The sequence below is a fragment of the Tachysurus fulvidraco genome, chromosome 5 (genome assembly GCF_022655615.1).
Source record: "Tachysurus fulvidraco isolate hzauxx_2018 chromosome 5, HZAU_PFXX_2.0, whole genome shotgun sequence".
Lineage (NCBI taxonomy): Eukaryota > Metazoa > Chordata > Actinopteri > Siluriformes > Bagridae > Tachysurus > Tachysurus fulvidraco.
In genome coordinates, this window is record NC_062522.1 from 1,835,116 (window position 1) to 1,858,699 (window position 23,584).

The following is a 23,584-nucleotide window of genomic DNA, read 5'->3' on the forward strand; positions in this document are numbered from 1 at the left end:
TTTCTGTGTCAATGTGCTGAGGTGAAGGATGGCTATTAAGATTTGAATTTAAAGAGTAGTTTACCAGTCAGAAGGTGTTCAGCGCCCTGGAGATGTGGTCCGAGAGGTCCAACTCTGCTGGGGTGCAGGCCGTCAGCACGGAATAGCCTAGGACGCTCCCAGAAAACATTCCAATTATCGATAAAGAGTAGTTTCTGAGCCTGACACCATGACTGTAACCATTCATTTAAAGCGAAAAGTCTACTGAACCTTTCAATTCCTCGCTGGTAAGTTGGAAGTGGTCCAGACACGATGATCCTCGTCGTGGGCGCTGTGCTGCGAACCGTCTCCACCAGGGTGTTGAAGTCCCTCTTCAGGATCTCCGACTGCCTAAGGCTGGTGTCATTCGAGCCGACATGAAGAACCACAGCTCTGGTGTTTCTGCTCACGACTCTAGGTACCTAGCAAACATCTCCGATCATAAAGTGATTAATGTAAACATACACTTTAATATTATGTGCAATAGAGAAACCATTCAAGATAAACTCACAATCGGTGCTTCTGTAGCATTTTGAAGAAGGACCAATGCGGATGCAACACAAACATACACCCAGTGTACACTACACCATGCTCGTTGCTACCTGGTTACCCAACATGCCGCACTCGCAGAGACACGTCAAAATAAAAGTCCTCCTATACATATTACAGACAAGTGGCAGGCAAAGGTGAATAGAACACGAAAAGCACATCGAACATCAAACAACCACAAAAGAAAAAAAAAAGAAATATAAATTCAAATATCCATCACAAATTACACACAGCCTCTATCAGAGGCAGAACACTCCCCGCTTGGCATTATTAATGCCACTGTAACAGTTCCATCCTTGTTTCTGCTTAGTCATTTTTGGCTAGCAGTAAGACCACTTCAGAAATAGACCTTAAGAATGTTTTCATGTTACTATTTTCGGATGTCTTGACTTCTACCTTGCGAACCTTTCCATCACTAACTATCTAATCTGACAGATGTGATTAAGCCTAAAGGCCAGTCATTCCTTGGCAACTGAGTTTGCTTCAACAGCACAACATCTCCAACTCGCATGTTCCTGTGAGCCTCATGCCACTTGCGTCGAGGTTGGAGTGTACTAATGTATTCTTTTCGCCATCGGCTCCAGAACTCGTTAGCTAGCGCTTGGAGTCGTTTCCATTGGCATTTCAGTAGGTCTTTTCCAGTGTAATTCTCATTTGGGGCAAATACTCCTTGTTTCTGAGTTAAAAGCATTGCCGGAGTGAGCACGCATGGAGCATTAGGATCTGATGAAACAGGAGCCAGAGGTCTAGCATTTATGATTGCTGATACTTCTGCCAACAAGGTACAAAGTACCTCATGAGTCAAGTGAATATGTTTTTCCTGCAATAGCATACCATCTAGAATTCTATGGGTTATGCCGATCATGCGTTCCCACGCTCCTCCCATATGAAAGGCATGTGGAGGATTGAATTCCCACGTACACCCACTCTCATGAAGATATTTCAGAAGACTAGTCTCATCCTCTTTCGTTGGCTGCATGCCTAGTTCTTGGCTAGCTCCAATAAAGCTGGTTCCTCAGTCTGATCTGAGCTGTTTAGCTGGTCCTCTGACTGCAAAAAACCTTCGCAAAGCATTGATGCAACTGGCAGAGGTCATAGATTCTATGACCTCAATGTGGACTGCTCGTATGCTCATACATGTAAAGAGTATTGCCCACCTTTTGTTCTCTGCCACACCACCCCTGGTGCGTCGAGTGACCACTGTCCATGGACCGAAAACGTCTAACCCTACGTACGTGAATGGAGGAGACATACTAAGCCGCTCAGGTGGGAGGTCCGCCATCTTTTGGACTTCCAACTTTCCTCCGAGTCTGCGGCATGTCACACAAAAGTGAAGGGTGGAGTTTATCAACCTTTTTGCTCCTACAATCCACAAGCCAGCCGATCTAATTGCTCCTTCTGTGAATTGTCGTCCTTGATGGTGCACTTTGGAGTGGTAGTAACTCACAAGCAGTTTGGTGATGTGGCTTTGTTTAGAGAGGATGACTGGATTCTTTACTTCGGCCTCAAAAGAAGCATGCCTCAAACGTCCTCCAACCCTCAAAAGACCATCATTGATGTAGGGGTCGAGATTCCGCAGCACACTTAAATGTGGAACTGGTTCGTTCCTCTGCAGAGCAGCATACTCTTCTGGATACGCATCTTTCTGGACATGTAAAAGTATTAGTCTTTTTGCTGCTATCTGCTCTTCGGGTGTGCGTACTTTGTTGCACTGATGCCATCCCTTGCATGTATGAGCTGTGCTGATGGAACTGGACGTGTAAGAACGCACTTGATGAATAAGGAAGGAAACAGCTTTTAACAAAGACTCCCATGTAGAAAAGTGATGAAACCTTTCTGAGAAGAGGCTTCTGTCAATTCGAGTAACAAAGCTGGTCACATGAGGTCTAACTTCAGTGTCCGATTCAGAATCCACCAGTTCAAAAAACTCACATTCTTGAGTTTGGGGTAGTTTGTAGAGAAAGCTGGGCCCCGTGAACCATATAGTGCTGCTGAGCTTGGACACGACTACAGATTTTGTTGCTAGATCAGCTGAATTCTGGTCTGTGGGTACATAATTCCACTGATCTGGTGAGGTTGACTGACTTATTCGCTGAACACGGTTGTGCACATAAACAAAGAAGCGACTGGACTCATTGCAGATATAGCCCAAAACTACCTTGCTATCACAATAGAATCTTACAGCATTCGGCTTGTGGTCCAGCTCGTCGAGAATGTGTTCAGCCATCTCTACAGCCAGCACTGCACCGCACAACTCCAGGCGAGGGATAGTTGGCCCAAACGTGGTGACAGCTTGGCCTTGGTCATTACAAACCCCACTTTGACCTTGTCTTCATCAGTCAGAGCTCGAAGGTAAGCCACTGCCCCTATGGCCCAGTTCGAGGCATCTGAATAGATACACAACTCTGTGTATGAAATGTTAGAAAGTGAATGGTGTAGGTATGTACGTTTAATGTGAAGGTTACTTAGCTTTTGAAGTGAGGTTTTCCATTCTTCCCACTTTTTTCTTTTTTCTTCAGGAAGGCAGGTGTCCCAGTCATGCACGTCTTTAGCCAGTTCACGTACCAATGCTCTTCCCTGAATCGTCACTGGTGCCAACAGCCCTAAAGGATCGAAAAGGCTGTTCACCATGGAGAGCACCCCTCGACGAGTGTAGGGCTGATCATTGGCTGTGGCTTTGAAAGTGAATGTATCTGTTTTTATGTCCCAATACAGACCCAGGCTTCTTTGTGTGGGCCAGCATTCACTATCAAAACTGAGATCTTGGAGACCAGAAGCCAGATCTTCAGGTGGGAATGCTTGCATGACCTCAACCTTGTTTGAGGATATCTTATAGAGCTTGAGATTCGATTTAGAAAGTGATTCTTGAGTGCGCTTGAGCAGGTTGATTGCTTCGATTTCTGTGGGAAAAGACACGAGTCCGTCGTCCACGTAAAAATGTCTATTGACGAAATGTGAAGTGTCAGTTCCGTACTCTTGTTCACCTTGCTGTGCAGCTAACCTCAGGCCATATATGGCCACTGCCGGTGAAGGGCTGTTCCCAAAAACATGCACTCTCATTCGGTATTCTACCACTTCCTTGCTCAAGTCATTGTCCCTGTACCAGAAAAATCTTAAATAGTTCTTGTGCTCTTCCTTCACCAGGAAACCATAGAACATTTGTTGGATATCTTCCATGATCGCAACAAGATCTTTCCTAAATCTCAGAAGCACACCTAGTAGAGAATTGTTCAGGTCAGGGCCAGAGAGGAGCACACTGTTCAGAGAAATACCTTGGTGGTGAGCGCTGGAATCAAATACAACCCATATCTGTCCCGGTTTTTGCGGATGGTATACTACGAAGATGGGTAAGTACCAACATTCTTCATCTTTATGGACAGGTGGTGCCCTTTCTGCATGATGGTTCTGGAAGAGTTTTTCCATGAAGGTAGAAAACTGTTCATTCATCACAGGATTTCTTTCCAATGTCCATCGCAAAGAGCTGAGGCGAGACAATGCTTGGTCACGGTTATTTGGGAGTAATGGACGGGGTGACCTGAATGGCAAAGGAGCAATCCAGTTTTTCTCTTTGTCTTGGTGAAACTCTGTTTGCATAATCTCCATGAAGTTTTCATCCTCAAAGGACATGGCTGGTTTATCATCATTTTTGGTTCTCTCAAACACATTGAGTCCAAGTTTGTCCTCAGCTTGCACGTGATGAGTTACATGACTGAATGAATGAAGAAAACCAGCAGACTTGTTCTCCCCGCTATAACACAATTTCTCTTTTAATTTGACGTGGCTCTGGCATGGAGTAAGAAGAGAGGGGGGACCATTTTCCAAGATGTTAGTTTTAAAAACATTCAACGTTGGCATATGGGCTTTGTCGATGCAAACATCACCTATAATCACCCAGCCTAAGTCCAGCCGTTGTGCAAAGGGTGCTTTTTGAGGTCCATTGATTTGTTGTCTCACTTTGTGTACACGGATCATGTCTCTTCCTAGCAATATCAGGATCTGAGCATTGGGGTCCAGCTTTGGGATGAACTGTGCCACAGATTTCAAGTGAGGATGAGCAAGAGCCACCTCTGGTGTGGGAATTTCAGTTCTGCTGCTCATTATCTCGTTACACTCAATCAGTGGTGGGAGATCAAGGCATGTCTTATTGTCCAGTGTCTCTATTTGGAAGCCTACTGCTTTTCTTCCAGACATTTCTGTGGAGCCAGCACATGTTCTTAGCAAATAAGGAAAGGGGTTACCTTGGATACTGAAAAGCTGAAAGAACTCTCCTTTAGCCAACGAGCGGTTGCTCTGGTCATCAATTATGACATACATCAGGATTGCTTGTTCCCGTTGCTCATGAGGAAATACACGCACCAGACAAATTTTCGCACAGGATCGCATTTGAGCATTTTCTCCACAAACTTCTGTACACCTTGAAGTTACCTCTGTTGTAACTTTGTCCTGTTGTGTTGTATGCAGTTCTTGCTTTGCAGGTGTGGAGAAAGGCAGAGCTAGATCAGGATGCATGGCAGTACAATGTTTATCGGAATCGCAGTCTACACATTTTAAGCTCACAAGACAGCCTCTGGCCATATGACTTGGAGAGCAACACCTGAAACATCTTGTGTGTTCTTTTAGAAGATTCCTGCGCTCAGTCAACATCATTTTTCTAAAGGCTCTACATTTTGACAGAGGATGTGGTTTGTTATGGAGAGGGCAGCTCTTTGTCAGGTCTCTCTTACTTGTCTCCTTCACATTTGTAGAGTCTGCTCCAGGTTCTGTGTATACATCTGTTTTATGCACTGAAACAGGGACTCTGCTATCACCATGTCTATACAGGGGTCTTTCATTTTTAATGACAGTATGGGTACTACTCGAGAGCTTGAAACTAGGGTCATTCCTAGCTTTAGCTTCACTACAAAGGAAATGGGTAAAGAATGAGAATGGGGGAAAACTGACCCGTTTTCATCTTTGAATCGTGAACCTGCAAATAACCACTTTTCTTGTAGATTTGCTGGCAACTTCTCTACAATAAGATTAATACCACGAGGGGTATCAAGATAAGCCAGTCCAGGTAAATATGCATCTCCTTTAGCGACAAGTATTTCTGTGAGCAAATCTGCAAGCTCCTGATGTTGTGAAAATTCTATAATGTATTAAAAAGGGCCCCAGAGGAGCATACATAAGGACTTATTATGATTGATATCATAGGATATATGGGTATAGAGCTCAGACGTCATAATAAGAATAAGTAGTTACTTAATGCAAATAAACCACACAGGACTCAGGAGAAATATAAAAGAGAAAGAGAGGTTTATTGCAAACAAACTTAGTAATAACCAGAGCTATCAGGCCTGGGAGAAGTGGGAGTATAGTCTGGGGATCCAGGCCTAGGAGAAGGGGAAGAAGGAACAAAGCCTGGGGAGCCAGGCTCAGAGTTAGAGGGAGAAGATGCCAAACTAGGAGAGAGAGAGGGAATGTAACCAAAATGAGGAGATGAGACAAGAGGAGGAGAGGTAGGAGCTGCCAGGGGACGAATATAGGCAATGGGAGGAGAAGGGATACGTGGAGGAGAGGCAGGAGTTGTCAGCCTAGGGCAACAGAGTTCAGCATGAGGACAACCATCTGTTTGTGTCCGTTGATCCACCAGGATAGGAGGCAGAGGCGTTTGAGTAGAAGAAGAGCAAGTCAGAGGCATTTGCATGATGTTAAAGGGCAAGAGAGGATGATCTGGGAGTGTAAGGGAGGACAGGCGTTCCAGGAAAGAGCAGAACTCCTGTGAAAGATGACGCAGCTGATAGCGGCGATAACTGGCCATGACCTCAGTAGGAACTGGCCTCTTGTAGGGAGTAGACCTAGAAATCCAGATGGTGTGACCAGGGTGAATTGGCTGACCCTGAGGCTGAGAACCTAAGAGGAAAAAGGAGTAGCCCTGATAAGATAGAGGAACTAAGGCTTAAAGAATGCAATGAGCAAGCCCAGTCTGAAGGCCAGACTGAGATCATAATAAAGGTCAAATGTTTAACAAAGTTTAAGAAAGAGCCAGCATTAAGGGCTCCAGCAATATACACAGTCATAGCAAAGCTTAGCGACAGCAGCAAAGCTATATAATATAACCAAGTAGAATTTGTCAGTTAAATACCATATAATCATTTAAAACATATAATCAAGTAGAATAGTAAGAGCAGAAATGAGGAAAACTTACTCATTGTAGCTGAGGAGAAGATAAGTCCACGAAGTGTCTGTCATAAAAAGGCTGAGCAACAAATGTAATAACAACAAGGAAGTAAAGCTCTCTTGAGCATATTTTTTTTTATTACAATGACGAAAAAGGCTGAAAATAATAGGAAATCGAGAAAGGAGGAAAATCCATATAAGGGTATATGAGCAAGGGTCAGGTGATGATTCTGGAAAGTAAGGGGAATTCAGAAAGGCAGGATATGAAGTAACTGAAGGAGCATATGAGGTAATTCCGGGAAATAAGGGGATTTTGGAAGAAGCATGTAAATGATTAGGCGGAGCCCCAGAGAACAACTTGAAACATCATGGGAACCTGTCTGAGAGTAGGAGGGATCAAAAATAGGAGGCGCTTAGCAGCACCAGGGTATATATTGAGGGAAATTTGGAGGGGAAGTTCAGAGTGTTTTTCGTGGGGTAGCTTGGACGGTGAAACCATTTTTGGATGCTGCAGCTCCTTCATTTTCGTTTGATACTTTAACTTTTGTTCTGCCAGAGAGAAGTTTTTGGTGACAAGTGAATGCTCCTTTTGGGTTTTTCAGTTGTGCCTTTTTGACTTAGTGATTTTGTTTTCTCTGAGCTCAATGGAATGGATGACTGATTGTCTACAATAAAGAAGTTTTTGCTCATTCTCATCCAGGTCTGAGGAGTTTTCTCACTATTTCCACAACTTTGATTATAGTATAATTAGAAGGATTTGGTTAAAGTAGTTGACAATACAGTTACAGTTATAAGTATAAATCACCCTTGTGATATGTCAGCTTGGAGGCGGGCTCTAAGTTCTGACACTCCCTGAGTTTCACATTATCCTTTGGAGATAAACGTGGAAAGTTGTCCAATCGCTTAAATAAGGCACTTTCAATTACCTCTGGAGTAGCGTAACATTCTTGAAGTCTCATCCAAGACATCTGAAGAGCAGCTTGAGGATCTGTAACAAACGGCTCGTATTTTTTTTACATGCTCTGACGATTCCTTTCCTAGCCATTTGATTAACAAATCTAACTTTTCATTGGCTGAGAGCTGCAAATCTTGTGTAACATTAACAAATGAAGACTCCCAAGCCCTAAAGTTTTCTGGATTGTCATCAAACTTGGTAAGCCCTGTTGCAACTAGTTCTCTACGTGCTAAGAATCTTGCAATGTCCAACATAGGCGTTGCTTGGCTTTGAGAGGAATGCTGCACATCTGAATGGACCGTACACTCTTGTGGATCACGATTTTGGCCTGGAGATACTTTAGATGCTGCATTTGTAATGGATTGAGGTAGAGCGTATTGATAATCTGGACGTCTTGTGTTCTGCAGATGTTCACCATCACTTATTCGACTCCATTCTTGAACTGCATTAAGGTCGCTGTCACCTTCAGCGCACACGTTCTGAGACCTTTTGATCAAATTTGGAGTCGATTCTTTTAAACAGGATGACAAATTCAGAGGTAAAGTGGTAAACTCGGAGCTCACTAGGGTCTGGTGTTCCACATATACCCTTGTTCGTCTTGAAATCACGTGTGATGAGAGTGTGCTCTTTCTACTACGACTATCATCACTTTCCATCGCTGCTGCAGCTGATTCTGACAAAATCTACACAACAGATATCTCAAATTAAATGAGTTGCCAATGCAGCACGCCAGCACAAATCAGCAACAGCAAACATCTCCAATCATAAAGTGATTAATGTAAACATACACTTTAATATTATGTGCAATAGAGAAACCATTCAAGATAAACTCACAACCGGTGCTTCTGTAGCATTTTGAAGAAGGATCAATGCGGATGCAACACAAACATACACCCAGTGTACACTACACCATGCTCGTTGCTACCTGGTTACCCAACATGCCGCACTCGCAGAGACACGTCAAAATAAAAGTCCTCCTATACATATTACAGACAAGTGGCAGGCAAAGGTGAATAGAACACGAAAAGCACATTGAACATCAAACAACCACAAAAGTATAAAAATATATAAAAGTATAAAATATAAATTCAAATATCCATCACAAATTACACACAGCCTCTATCAGAGGCAGAAAAAGTATCATGAGTTTTTTTATTTTTTAAGACTGGAATAATGTAGAAAGGGGACAAAGTGTATGTGTAACGCTCCTTATCCGACGGCACTCAAATCATCAGGCAGACACGAGGAACTGCGTTCAATCATGCGTTGTGTTTATTTTCTGTAACACAAGGAGAAAAATATTTCCTCTGGCGACACAGTGGGCATTTATATATATATATATATATATATATATATATATATATATATATATATATATGCATCTATCCAAAAGAACAGACAGAAATGAGATTCACCTGCATACTAGTGAAAAAGATGTCGTCAGCCATGCTATCGCACATGGTGAGCAAATTATGTCTAAACTTCACGAAGTTAGTCATATACAATCAACTACCATATCATTTCACAACATCACTGAGCTTTCAATTTAACATTATTTAGGAGATAAACATGTTTTATGTAACAAAAATAATCGCATTTCGCGGAGCACATTTTTACCTACCCCCTCTGTGCATGAGATACACTTCTCTGCCGAAGGAAGGGGTGTGGTCACAGGTTAAAGGCGAATGACCCACTAATTACTTAATGTCGCCACCGGAGGTCGCACAACAACAATTACAGTTTTTTTGGATTGCTTACACACTAAAATTAACAGTAGTACACTATTAGCAAAACCTTACACTCAAGAGGCAAAACATCAGCCCATATTTGCACAACTATAAGCACATTGTCAACCTCACACTTGTTGCAAAACTCTACACACAGTGATTTGGAAACCACTAAACACACTTAACATACATTACACACAAAAATCTATCATGAAGTCACTTCCTTGCAATACCAAAGCACTGACTGTCAAATTACTGCAGCGTCCAACCAGTCGGTTCAACACAGTCATCAGGTGTGCAAACACTTGTTTTCTTAATTGTAGGCACACCAATCAGGTGTATAAGCACTATAATATATGTTTACCTTCTGCTCTATGTTTATGTTCTGTAAAGCTGCTTTGAGACAATTTCTATTGTAAAAAGCGCTATACAAATAAACTTGAATTGAATTGAACTTGAATTGAATATAAAAAGCAGCAGGTGAGTTCATAGGACTTCAAGCACAATGTAAAGAGTCAGAGAAAGAGTAAGATGAGGAGGAGAACGAGGAGAACAAGAAGGAGGAGGAAGAGGAGGAAGAGGAATCAACAGAGGAGGAATCAACAGAGGAAGAGGAAGAGATGGAGGACATGCTGGAGGTAGAGGTAGAGGAAGAGGAAGACAAGAAGGTGCTCAAAGAGGACCGAATGTGACAAATGAGATCCGCGCAACACTTGTTGACCACGTTGTCAACCACGGCCTGACGCTGAGGGAGGCTGGACTGCGAGTACAGCCAAATCTAAGCCGATACACAGTGGCAAGTGTGATGAGAACATTTCGACTGGAAAATAGGTACAGTGTATTGTAAAAATATCATCATATCAACATCATATCTACACTGAACTACACAATTTTGCATGACATTGTTCCTCAGAGAGTTTTACGAATGGATGGAGAGGAGATCCAGCATGAGTTCATATACGTAGATGACGCTGGGTTCAACCTGACGAGAACACGAAGGAGGGGAAGAAACATCTTTGGCCTCAGGGCTATAGTCAATGTCCCAGGGCAACGTGGGGGTAATATACTATAACACTCTGTGCAGCCATTACACAGAATGGAGTCGGTGGAAGGTATATGATCTCCGTCTCCAGGCTGAGGTACCCCTCATCCAAGCCATGGAGGAGGCCTGTGACCAGATGGAGGTAGCAGCAATGCAAGGATGGATTCGTCATTCACGAAGTTTCTTTCCAAGGTTTCTTGCTAATGACAACATTGCCTGCGATGTTGATGAAATTCTCTGGCCAGATCCAGCTAGGCGAAGAGACAATGTCTAGTTTTTTTTTTTATTTTTTACAGTAAACTTACAGTACATGTGAACATTTTGGGCGTGTTGACAAATAAATGAGTTTCTTCAGTCTGCAACATTGGTCTTGTGTAGTGTTTGGTGAATTTACATTATATTTGTACTTTATTGATGGTAGCCTACTCTAATCATAGGGAAGTAGAAGTGCTAAAAGTGTTGTAGGTTTATCACAGCAGAGTGTAACTCGTGCAAACAGAGTATAGTAATGTGAAACGTGTGTGTTTCATATGGTAACAAAGTGTGGTTTTTAAACAGAAGTGTATAGTTTTTACAAGAGTGTTTAATTATGCAAGGGATCTGTAGTGTTTTGCTAATTGTATGTGTGGTTGTGCTAATTGTGTGTAGTGTTTTGAAAACACGGGCCCTGTTTTGAAAATCGTGCTTAAGCAATCCAAAAAAAACTGTAACTCAACAAAAACAGTGATTTTGGTGAAAGTCATAACATTTAAAGTAACATTTTTAACCCTGTTATATGGATTCTAAATACAGAAAGTTTAAAGAAAAAACACTATGATTTTAAGTTTAGAGAAATTATAGAAAAAGAAAAAGGAAATGGAAAGAAAGAAAAGAGAAATAACATGTAAAAGTACATTTTAAAAAGATTAGAGAATGAATTGGCCAAATAGAACAAAAATGTAAAAAAGGGAGGAGAAAACACGAGGGGGCAAAATTAGAGATGAGCCTGATACTCAGCTGAAACGAGTATCCTGTACGGATAAAGCACTTGTGCCGAGTACGAGTATTATAAGAGTAATACGAGTCAATACCTGGTCTCAGATTGAATGAAAACCATCATTGTGTATCTGATTGTGTCAGCGTTCTGTGATAGGCTAGTCACAGCGCCCCTCCCCCACACACATACACGTGTATTGTGTTGTTGTGTCTCGCGCTGCTAACTCAGTCACACACACAACAGCTCTCTGTCTCTCCCTCAGTCACTCGGGTTCGCGGGACTTTTCTGTTAATGTTTAGGGTTTCTTCAGCTTTTTACTTCGGGTTGTAACGTTAATAATACGTACTTACTAACCAGTAGAGTTCTGGTAAACGTGGGTTCGTTCACACGTGGTGCTTGTTGGTAGAATGCGACTCGCATTGCGTCTCTGTCTGTCGGAGGTTTTTATCTTTTTTAAACCTTCAGCTGTCTGTAAACAGTAACCACACACTGAGTGTCTCACACGTTTTTGCTATATTAAGGTAGTACGGTAGTGTTATAAATATTACAAATTAATATTAAACTACACACACGCTCTCTCTCTCTCTCTCTCTCTCTCTCTCTCTCTCTCTCTCTCTCTCTCTCTGCCGGTCGTCAGAGTTTTTTTTTTTTTTTTTTAAGTCAGCTGGCTCTAACCAGTTTTTTTACTTCACGCACTGAGTGTCTGACACTGTATTTCATAAAGAAATAAAGGTAGTAAGTTAAAGTTAGTGTTATAAATATTACAAATTAATTAAGCTCCACACTTCTGCAGTATGGGACTCTTTCAATGTTTCTGAAAATGATCCCTCCCAAGCCATTTGCAAGCTTTGCAAGTCCAAGCTAAGCAGAGGCAGAGATGCAAAACATTACAACACAACACAACATCTCTACATAACCATCTGCTATATGTCCATCACATGAGAAAGCCCACTGTATCAGCCACCTCCTCTCCTCTTCCTTCTCGGGTCACTGGTGTTCAGCTGGGTGCTGCTAAGGGCTCACATTCATCTTCCTCTTCACCAATACTCACTGCATTTGCAGCAAAGCAGCCATTCTCAGCAAACCATCCCTGGTCAAAACAAATTACAGAGATTATTGGTAAAATGATCTGCACTGATCTTGAACCTTTCTCTGTGGTGGAGAGGAGAGGCTTCAAGCAACTTGTTGGCTTTTTAGAGCCCAAGTATAAGATCCCATCGAGGCACTATTTCAGTCGAACTGTAGTGCCTGAGCTGTATGAAGCAATGAGAGGGGAGTTGGTCCAGTCACTTAAGGCAGCTGAAGGAGGTGTCATCAACCTCACTACAGATCTCTGGACCAGCAATCACAATGCACATGCATATCTCTGTCTTACTGGGCAATGGTGTGAACGTGTAGGGGAAGCTTCAGTACAGAGGAAAGCAGGGCTGCTAAATGTTGGTGTGCTGGACATTGAGCACACATCAAACAACATTCTGTGCTGCCTGAAGGAAAAGATGAGAGAGTGGTAATAGTCTGTTGGTCAGTCTGTCACAATACAGTTTGTTGTTTCAGATAACGCAGCTAACATGGTGAAAGCTTCGTTGTGTGTCCCATATGCTTCACTTGGTGGTGATCAAAGCACTGGAGAAGAACAGGGTTGTGACATCCCTTCTCTCCAAAGCAAGGAGCATATCTGGCCATGTTCATCGCTCAAGCAACGCCAGCAACAGACTACATGAGCTGCAAACACAATTGAACCTCCCCCAGCACACGCTCATAACAGATATAAAAACAAGGTGGAACTATACGTTCTACGAGCAGCGAAGGGCTGTGCAGATTATGAAAGAGGAGTCTAACATGAGTAGAGCTCCAACAATCATCTATCCAAATGAGTGGGGGTTAGCATCAGACATGCTCACTGTTCTTAGTCCTTTTGAGAAGGTCACATGGGCACTCTCAAAACACACCACCTCCATCTCTGAGGTTATCCCCCTCCTGCATGGCCTCTGTTTCATCATCAGGTCACTGCATGTGGGGGGTCTTGCAGCTGGTGAGGAATCTGAGGATGAATCTGATCAGTTCATGGCTGGTGATGATGATCAGGATGCCACAGTGGGGCTGGGCCAAGATGTTGCAGATGAGTCCAAGGAAAAGTTAGGCACAGCAGCAAGGAAACTGGCAGCCAGTCTGAGCAAAGAATTAGAATGGCGTTTTGAACCAATTTTTGCAAACTCCACATTTCTGCTTGCCACTCTCCTTGACCCCAGATATAAGGTCAGCTGTTTTCCAAACAATGTTGATGTGGAGGCACTGAAGAGGACATTACTCCTCAGGAGGGAGCTCTGTGACCCTGTGGCTACACCTGCAAGAAACACAGAAGAGACACCTGCCACCAGCAGCACATCAGTGTTGTCGTTCCTGCAGAAAAAGAAATCGGCTATGCCAATGAGGACACATTTACCATCAGGTGATATGGAGGACTACCTGACAGATGGGGACATCAGCCTTACCAATGACCCAGTGAAATACTGGTCAGGCAAGCTTCAGTGCTGGCCCAATCTTGCACGCTTTGCACTGCAGCATCTCAGTTGTCCACCTACAAGTGTCCAGTCTGAGCGTGTTTTTAGCACAGCTGGAAATGTGGTCAGTCCACAGTGTGCAAACTTAGACCCTAGCCATGTGGAACAACTGGTCTTCATTAAAGTCAATGCAGATTTGAAAAACAGCGTCGGACTATTTGATCCGTAGAATACAGTCCCCCTTCTCTCTCTTTCTATCTCTTTCGTTCTCCCTCTTACTCACTCTCTCACTCACACACACTTGGTGTGGAAATAAAAAAATAAAAAAGAACCAAAAAAATTAAAGAAATTAAAAAAAATCACACTGATCATAAAAAAAAGTTAAAAAAAAAGTTATGTTGTTCATTACATTTTACTTCATAATTGCACTTCTGCATTGTTTTGTTTTCATTGTTGCAAAACTTGTTCTGTAATATAGTTCGTTTGCTATCGTGATCAAAACCATTGATCTGAAGCTCAATCCTGATGCTGTCCTGTAAATATTTTTTTAATCAGCAATAAACATAACTATTTCTGATCAACCCATATCAATTGCATGCTTAAAATAACATACCGGTTAAAGCCCCGCCCACTTCCGGGTTAGGCCCCACCCACTACGATACAGATAAAGATAATTCATATGGTTAACAGATACAGATACAGATAATGCTGTACTCGCTCATACCTAGGTAAAATAAAGAAATAAAGCAAAATATATGGTGTAAAGAGGAAAAAACAGAAGTTAAATTATATTAAAACAAGATGCAACCAAGAAAAAAAAATGTCATGAGGAAATTAAGAAAGAAGAAATTAAAATATAGAAAAATAGATCAACTACACAAAAAATAAGATTCCTTTAATGTTTAAAGGAATTTTAATAAAGATTTTAAGTGTTTGGTGAAAAGGGTTTGAAAGGAAGAGACTATTAAAGAAAAAGAAATAAAATCAAGGTCACAACTGTGAGTCAATCATCTGTGGAGAAACAAATTTGAGATCCAATTAAAGAGGTAAAAATAATGTATAAACATCTGTAACACATGGATGTGTATTTATGTAATCAGTGTGATGATGTGATGATATCTCTGTGTTGTGTGTAGATGCTGAAGGATTTGACTTTGGATTGTAAAAGATGTTAAAGTGTGAAGAGGATAAAAGGATGTGATCAGTCACAGTTATTGTTATGGATCTTCTACATCTGAATATGAATGATTCAGCTCCCAAACTGCTGGAAATGTGGGACGTGTTCTAACGCTTCACCACCATAACTGTTTTATCCTGGAAAAAAGGTCTGAGGAGAGACTCCTGTCATACACCAGACCTGGTGAGTTTCATATCCTTAATGCTGAAAAACACAACAGGACAGAATTACAGACACATTTAAACACATTACTTATGAACAACAGAAACATAAATACACACATTAGATGTGACATTTTACAGCACACAGTGAATATTACACAATATCATACAGTAAAGAGACAGTAAGTCAGTAACTCACTGTAGTGTCTCCAGTTTACAGTGTGGATCCTTCAGTAGATCAGAGAGCAGCTTCACTCCTGATTCTCCTGGTTTATTATTGTACAGATCCAGTTCTCTCAGGTGTGATGAGGAGTTTGACCTCAGAGCTGAAGCCAGAGCAGCACAACATTCATCTGTAATACAGCAGTTATACATCCTGCAAGAAAGAAAACCTTCTCACACTTAACACACTCAGTTTTAGTATTGAAAACATGAACTACGCAAAATCTCTACAGTACATTTACTCTCCATCTCACACACACAACAATGACAATATATCAGATCACTACAATTACAGTTACCACAGAGGAGAACTGGATGTTGTAGTGTTTATTAAAACTGTGCGTGTGTGTGTGTTTGTGTGTGTGTGTGTGTGTGTGTGTGTGTGTGTGTGTGTGTACCTCAGTATCTCCAGTGTACATTGTGGATCCTTCAGTCCATCAGAGAGCAGCTTCACTCCTGAATCCTGCAGCAGTGTATTGTAACTCAGGTCCAGTTCTCTGAGACTGGAGGAGTTTGAGCTGAGAACTGAGGACAGAACTCTACAGCTTTCCTCTGTCAGATCACAATTACACAGCCTGGAAGAGAAATGATGAAGTGTTTGATTTATTTCTCTTATAGTGAATTGAGGTGTTTCCATCAGTGAGAAATAAAGTGTCCACCTGAACATAAGGTTCTAATATCAGGATAAAAATATAAAATGAACATCTGTGTATAAACTTTGACTGCTCTTGGACAAACACGTCTCTGTATTTCTAGCAGAGAGATGTTCATACAGTGTGTTCAGCAGCTCTGGGGAAAGTTCTGCTGGAGAACATTTACACATTTACACACTGTCCTTTACTGCTTCATTACAGTGTGTTCAGTGTGCAGATCTGTGTACATTGTACACACTTTTACTTTGTGTTACAAACAGTTTCAGGAATAGTTTTTCTCCCATTGAACAACAGAAACAGGTCTATAAAAGGTGGCAGCTCCATGAGGACAGATAACACCAGAGAAATTAATTTATTGTCCTCACTGTAAATAGGAGTAGTAGTGTATGTGTGTGAGAGTGTGTGTGTAGGAGCAGACAGAAGAGCACACTGTTAGAGCTATTTAGAGACCAGTGTGATGTTTCTGGAGTATAAAAGCTGGTTTATTAATTACTTCTGTTTGTCACGACATCTTTATTTAAATGCTGTACAACACTTTAGTATGACTAGTGTCACGGTATGACACGGTGAGACAAAGGCGAGTGAGGATCCAAATGCAGTTTTAAGGTTTTAATAAACAAAACACAAACAAACAGTAGGCAGGCAAAACAGATCGGGACACTGAACAGGAACAGAGAACGGGACAGACCAGATACAAACACAAACAACGACCAACAACCGGGAAGTGAACAGACCGAGTAGATATAGTGGACAGGAGCCAATAACAAAGCAGAGACGATTAGAGACAAAGACAAGACACCTGGGGAAGAGATGGAATGTGATTAGTGTCCATGGTGAGCAATGAGTGGGCGGAGCAAAACAATTAATACCAGGGACAGAAGCAAGACAGAAACAAGGGGAAAACACAGACAGACACATTACAACTAGAGTATTAGTGTGTTATTAAATGTGTGTGTAATGTACACTGATCTACACACTGGGGAAATAAATGTACTTTGTTCTGATGTGCGAAGTGATGTAGATCTTTCAGTATTTTCACAGAGACAGTAAAACTGTTGGTGGTGTTTTTTAATAACCTTCACACACAGAGACACATCCCATAATACCCTCAATACACAGATCTAATAAATAAGTGTTTTTCTATATGGTGTGAATTAGCGTTGTTTCTGATGGTGATATTTATCACTATTGACCCTGTTTTTGCTCTTTGGATTATTGTTTCTTCAGGTTTGTGGATGTGATTTGTTCTCCTCATGGACTGTTTGTTACACTTATTTCAGACTCTGCCTGTTTTTTGACCCTGCCTTTACTTACTGATTTTGGATTGTTTGTCTTATCTTTTCTTCATTAAAACTTCTTCACATGGATTTTGCCGACTGGTCATTACAGTGTTCATGATCACCTGGGTACAGTGTAGATCTCTTTTTCTTTCCTTCCAACCGTTTTCTTTCCCTTCACCACATTCACACCTAATTCACCTTTCCTGTAAACTGGTTCCACATTTTGGTCTTCAGCTGCTGTTACATTAATAAGTCACAATAACTCCCATTTACCTTTTATAGAGTTTTAGTGTCACTAAATACAAATGTTCTGTGCTGTGCAGCATTTGCTCAGGGTTTTAAATGATCTGTAACTAAGTTCCAGTTCTGATCACATTTCCATTCTTGTTCTTCTTGACCTGAGTGCAGCTTTTGTTTCTGTAGACCAGGATGTTCTTCTACACAGACTTAAGCACTGGGTAGGTCTCTCAGGACCAGTACTAAACTGGTTCACATCATACTTGTGTGCTAGACAGTTTTATGGTCATTGTGAAGTCACTCATCAAGACAACATGAAATTTCATTTGGAGTTCCATAAAGATCTATTTTAGGAGCCTTGCTTTTCTCCCTCTACATCTCTCTTGTTCGACTCAAACACATGAAATCAGTTTTTATAGTTATGTAGATGACACACAAGTTTATATATCAGTGTCACTGTGTAATCAGGAGCTAATTAACAAACCGATTACATGCTTGAATGAAATGTCTGACTGGATGTCACAGAACTTTCTACAGTTAAACAGGATAAAATGGAGATATTAATTATAGGAGATAAAGAAAATAGAGAATACTTATTGAAAAATGAGCTGGGATACAGGTTAGAAATCTGGGTGTAATAGTCGACTCTGACCTCAGCTTTGTTTCTCACATCAATAATATCTGTACTGGTTACCTGTGACATCCACAATCATTTTAATATCATCTCAAATATTTATTTATCATCAACAAATGCTGACTTCCTTAAGGTGAATTTTAATAAGAAGAAGCTTCAGTCAAACTGCTTTTAGTGTCGCTGCTCCCAGGATGTGGATCTCACTCTCAGTGTTTATCCATCAGTCACCTTCACTAAATACATTTACAAAGCAGCTTAAACACTGTGTGTGTGTGTGTGTGTGTGTGTGTGTGTGTGTGTGTGTGTGTGTGTGTGTGTGTGTGTGTGTGCGTGCGTGCGTGCGTGCGTGCGTGCGTGCATGTGTGCGTGTGTACCTCAGTATCTCCAGTGTACAGTGTGGATTCTTCAGTCCATCAGAGAGCAGCTTCACTCCTGAATCCTGCAGTTTATTGTTACTCAGGTCCAGTTCTCTGAGACTGGAGGAGTTTGAGCTGAGAACTGAGGACAGAACTCTACAGCTTTCCTCTGACAGATTACACCGACACAGACTGGAAGAGAAATGGTGAAGTGTTTGATTTATTTCTCTGATAGTGAATTGAGGTGTTTCCATCAGTGAGAAATAAAGTGTGGACCTGAACACAAGCTTCTAATATCAGGATCTAAAATCTAAAATAAACATCTGTGTACAGATGTGGCAAGTAACAATGGAGCATCACAGAGAAAAGAAAAGGATCCTGACACTTCTCACCACATCACAAGAGAGTATGTAAACCCGACATTAAGATGTTTTTTATCCACAGATGCTTAGCATCATCATTAAGTCAACGTCTCCGATACTGGACCTGTGTTGGTTGTGTGGGTTCGAGGCTCAGAGCTGGTCAAGTAGGATTAGTTAGTCTTATCCCTTTGAAAACCACTAGCCACAGTATCAAGCCCTGTTTACAGCTATAAGTTTACCATTTGTTAACTTTATTATTCCTTATATTTATTAAAGTTTAATGATTTATAGCATTTATTGGTAATATTAAGTGTAAATAGTAGTTATATGCTATTGGTACTTATAAATAGTGGCAGATACTATTTGCACCTCAGTTTTGTTGTGCATTAAAGATTATGTAATGATAACAGTGTAAAGATTGTTACTTTATAAAGTCTTATAACAGACTGAATAGGAGCTTAGAATGTGAGAGTTTACAGCATGAAGCATTAATTATCCTCTAAATAAATTCACATATCCCCTCCTTGAACCGCCACCTTCTTGTGGTGGAGGGGTTTGCGTGCCTGAATGATCCCAGGAGCTATGTTGTCTGGGGCTTTCTGCACCTGGTAGGGTCTCCCAAGGCAAACAGGTCCTGGGTGACGGGTCAGACAAAGAGCGATTCAAATACCCCTTATGAAGATCTCAAAATCAAGGTCTGTGATGTCGCCCAGTATGGCGCAACCAAGTATGTGTTTGTCTGTGTGTCTGTGTGTGTGTGTATGTGTGCGTGTGTGTACATGTGTGTGTGTGTGGGTTTGTTTGGATGTGTGCTTGTGTGTACATGTGTGTATATGTGGGTTTGTTTGAGTGTGTGTACATGTGTGTGTGTCTTAATGCATCCTCCCTGGTTACTGAATATTTCTCCCTTTATCACCTCAGCAAGGCCACATTCCATTTTCAGTTCTTATTGAACAGAACACCTGCACACACACACACACACACACACACACACACACACACACACACACACACACACACACACACACACGCACGCACACACTCACACACACACTCACACAAACACACACACACACACACACACACACACACACACACACACACACACACACACACACACACACACACACACACACACACACACACACACACACACACCTAAAGTTCCCATAACAGTTAGAATAAGGGCCTCTTGTTCTGTCTCCCCAGTCTTTCACACACACACAATACTGTAAAAGCACAGAACATTATATATAAACACTGTTAATAGTTAAAATTCCCACTACAACAGTTAGATACATGGTGAGACCTAAACCATGTCTAAAGCCACACAGAGTTTATCTTCCACTTCACTCCATTGTGAATGAGATGAACAGAGATGGACTCATCAAACACATCAAAAACAAACTTCCCCCATACTGTAGGTGAAGCGTGTCCTGGGTAAGTGACGTGACATACGGCTAAGTACGGTGACCCATACTCAGAATTTGTTCTCTGCATTTAACCCATCCAAAGTGCACACACACAGCAATGAACACACACACCGTGAACACACACCCGGAGCAGTGGCCAGCCATTTATGCTGCGGCGCCCGGGGAGCAGTTGGGGGGTTCGGTGCCTTGCTCAAGGGCACCTCAGTTGTGGCCGGCCCGAGACTCAAACCCACAACCTTCGGGTTACAAGTCAGACTCTCTAACCATTAGGCCACAACTGCCCCTTAAACACTTAAACACTTGAGGGTGAGACGACATGAAATGTTTACAAGGTCACAGCAGTTTTCAGCAGTCTCACCATGTATCTAACTCCCAAACTCAAAAGTGGTCTAAATCTTTCTGTTATGAAATTATTTAAAAATGATGCTATGTGAAATTATTTAGAGGATAATTAATGCTTCATGTTGTAACCTCTCACATTCTAAGCTCCTATTAAATCTGTTATAAGACTTTATAATGTAACAATCTTACTTTTATTAAACTCAAAAAGTCTTTTAAATAAAGCCTGTTAAAAATGCCTTGCTGATGTTTACTGACTTATAGCTTGATACTATATATGTATTGGGTGTGTGTGTGTGTGTGTGTGTGTGTGTGTGTGTGTGTGTGTGTGTGTGTGTGTGTGTGTGTGTGTGTGTGTGTGGTGTGTGTGTGTGTGTGTGTGTGTGTGTGTGTGTGTGTGTGTGTGTGTGTGTGTGTGTGTGTGTGTGTACCTCAGTATCTTCAGTGTACAGTGTGGATTCTTCAGTACATTAGAGAGCAGCTTCACTCCTGAATCCTGCAGCAGTTTATTGTTACTCAGGTCCAATTTTCTCAGACTGGAGGAGTTTGAGCTGAGAACTGAGGACAGAACTCTACAGCTTTTCTTTGTCAGATTACACTCACGCAGCCTGGAAGAGAAATGATGAAATATCAGAACACTGATCTCAAACACAAAAACACAGCCATAATACAGCTAAAGTTGAAGATGTAACAGAAATGTCAGTGTGTTTGTGTCACACACACAAATCAGAGGACAGGACACCACATCAGGACATTTACAGGAGCAGGGACGTCTTTCTGCACTCCACAATCTCTCAGCTACAATTTATTATTACAAATATACAATTATATTTGTATATTTGTTATATAATTATACAAATCTGTCACCTCCAGACCTCTGATTTTACACACACTGGTTCAGGTGTTTGGTGTGGACCTGAATACAGGTGGAGTGTTCACATACGTCCAAACACATCCAAACTAAAGAGAAAGATTACATTTTTTAACCTTATAAACGATTCTTGATCATGATTTGTATTTTTTATAAAATATAAATGTGTAAAAATTTCTCAGCGATCATAAACAATGTAAATAAAGGATATTAGAAAGAACATTGTACTGTTTACTACAGATGTCACTGTTACTATTTCAACACAACTTAGTGAACCCTTCTTTCTCCACAGAGTAAATGGGATCATGTCTTTCATGCCTCCACAACTGAGAAGTGAACGTGGGGTTTTCTTCTCAAATCTGAGCTCCTTCCCTGTTTACAGAGTGACGTCACATCAGCACGACTGCACACAGCATCAGAAATAATTCCCCGGGAAGAGCTGGAGGAAGTGTCTGGGGAGAGGGAAGTCAAGGCAGTCCCTGCTTAGTCTGCTGCACCCGCGACCCGGGCTCGGATAAGCGGTAGAAGTTGGATAGATGGATGAATGGATGGATAAATTCACATAGCATCGTTTTTAAATAATTTCATAACAATCAGAGAGATTTAGATCACTTTTGAGTTTGAGAGTGTGGTGTCAGTAGAGGTATAAAACACACTCAGACTCAGATGGACTCATCAAACACAAACTTCCCCCATACTGTAGGTGAAGCGTGTCCTGGGTAAACACTTGAGGGTGAGACGACATGAAATGTTTACAAGGTCACAGCAGTTTTCAGCAGTCTCACCATGTATCTAACTCCCAAACTCAAAAGTGGTCTAAATCTCTCTGTTATGAAATTATTTAAAAACGATGCTATGTGAATTTATTTAGAGGATATTTAATGCTTTGTGTTGTAAACTCTCACATTCTAAGCTCCTATTCAGTCTGTTATAAGACTTTATAATGTAACAATCTTACTTTTATTAAACTCAATAAGTCTTTTAAATAAAGCCTGTTAAAAATGCCTTGCTGATGTTTACTGACTTATAGCTTGATAATATATATGTATTGTGTGTGGTGTGTGTGTGTGTGTGTGTGTGTGTGTGTGTGTGTGTGTGTGTGTGTGTGTGTGTGTACCTCAGTTTCTCCAGTGTACAGTGTGGATTCTTCAGTCCATCAGAGAGCAGCTTCACTCCTGAATCCTGCAGTTTATTGTTACTCAGGTCCAGTTCTCTCAGACTGGAGGAGTTTGAGCTGAGAACTGAGGACAGAACTCTACAGCTTTCCTCTGTCAGATTACACTCACACAGACTGGAAGAGAAATGATGAAATATCAGAACACTTATCTCAAACACACAAACACAGCCATAATCCAGCTAAAGTTGAAGCTGTAACAGAAATATCAGTGTGTTTGTGTCACACACACAAATCAGAGGACAGGACACCACATCAGGACATTTACAGGAGCAGGGACGTCTTTCTGCACTCCACAATCTCTCAGCTACAATTTATTATAAGACCATTAGGTCATGTACATAACACACACATGTGAGAGCGAGCAGCCTACAAACACTACACTCTGATCTGTGTTCAAGTTTCTACACCCAACACTGCAGATACAGTGCATTTTATTACAGAACATAAAGAATTATACAGCTGTACACTACCAGTTAATAACATGACAATACTAGTCGTACTTTACACTCAGTTATATGTTGGATTTCACAGAGACACTAAAATAGTTGGTGTGTGTTGTTCTCTGTGCTCGTACACATACAAATCTGTCACCTCCAGACCTCTGATTTTACACACACAGGTTCAGGTGTTTGGTGTGGACCTGAATACAGGTGGTGTGTTCACATACATCCAAACACATCCAAACTAAAGAGAAAGTTAGATTTTTTAACCTTATAAAAGATTCTTGATCATGATTTGTATTTTTTATAAAATAT

The 23,584-nt window shown here is 41.3% G+C and overlaps 1 protein-coding gene and 1 long non-coding RNA gene across 2 annotated transcripts in view; both read right to left on the minus strand.

Annotated features, from left to right (window-relative positions):
• The window catches only part of LOC113662744 (zinc finger protein 271-like), a 208,692-nt gene that overhangs the window by 69,954 nt on the left and 115,154 nt on the right, over positions 1–23,584 (minus strand). The window lies entirely within an intron of this gene.
• LOC113640988 lies at positions 4,360–11,169 on the minus strand. Its single transcript, XR_007140620.1, has 3 exons — positions 9,097–11,169; positions 6,755–8,960; positions 4,360–6,459 (listed from the first exon to the last, which is right to left on the minus strand). It is a non-coding gene; the product is annotated as an uncharacterized LOC113640988 (long non-coding RNA).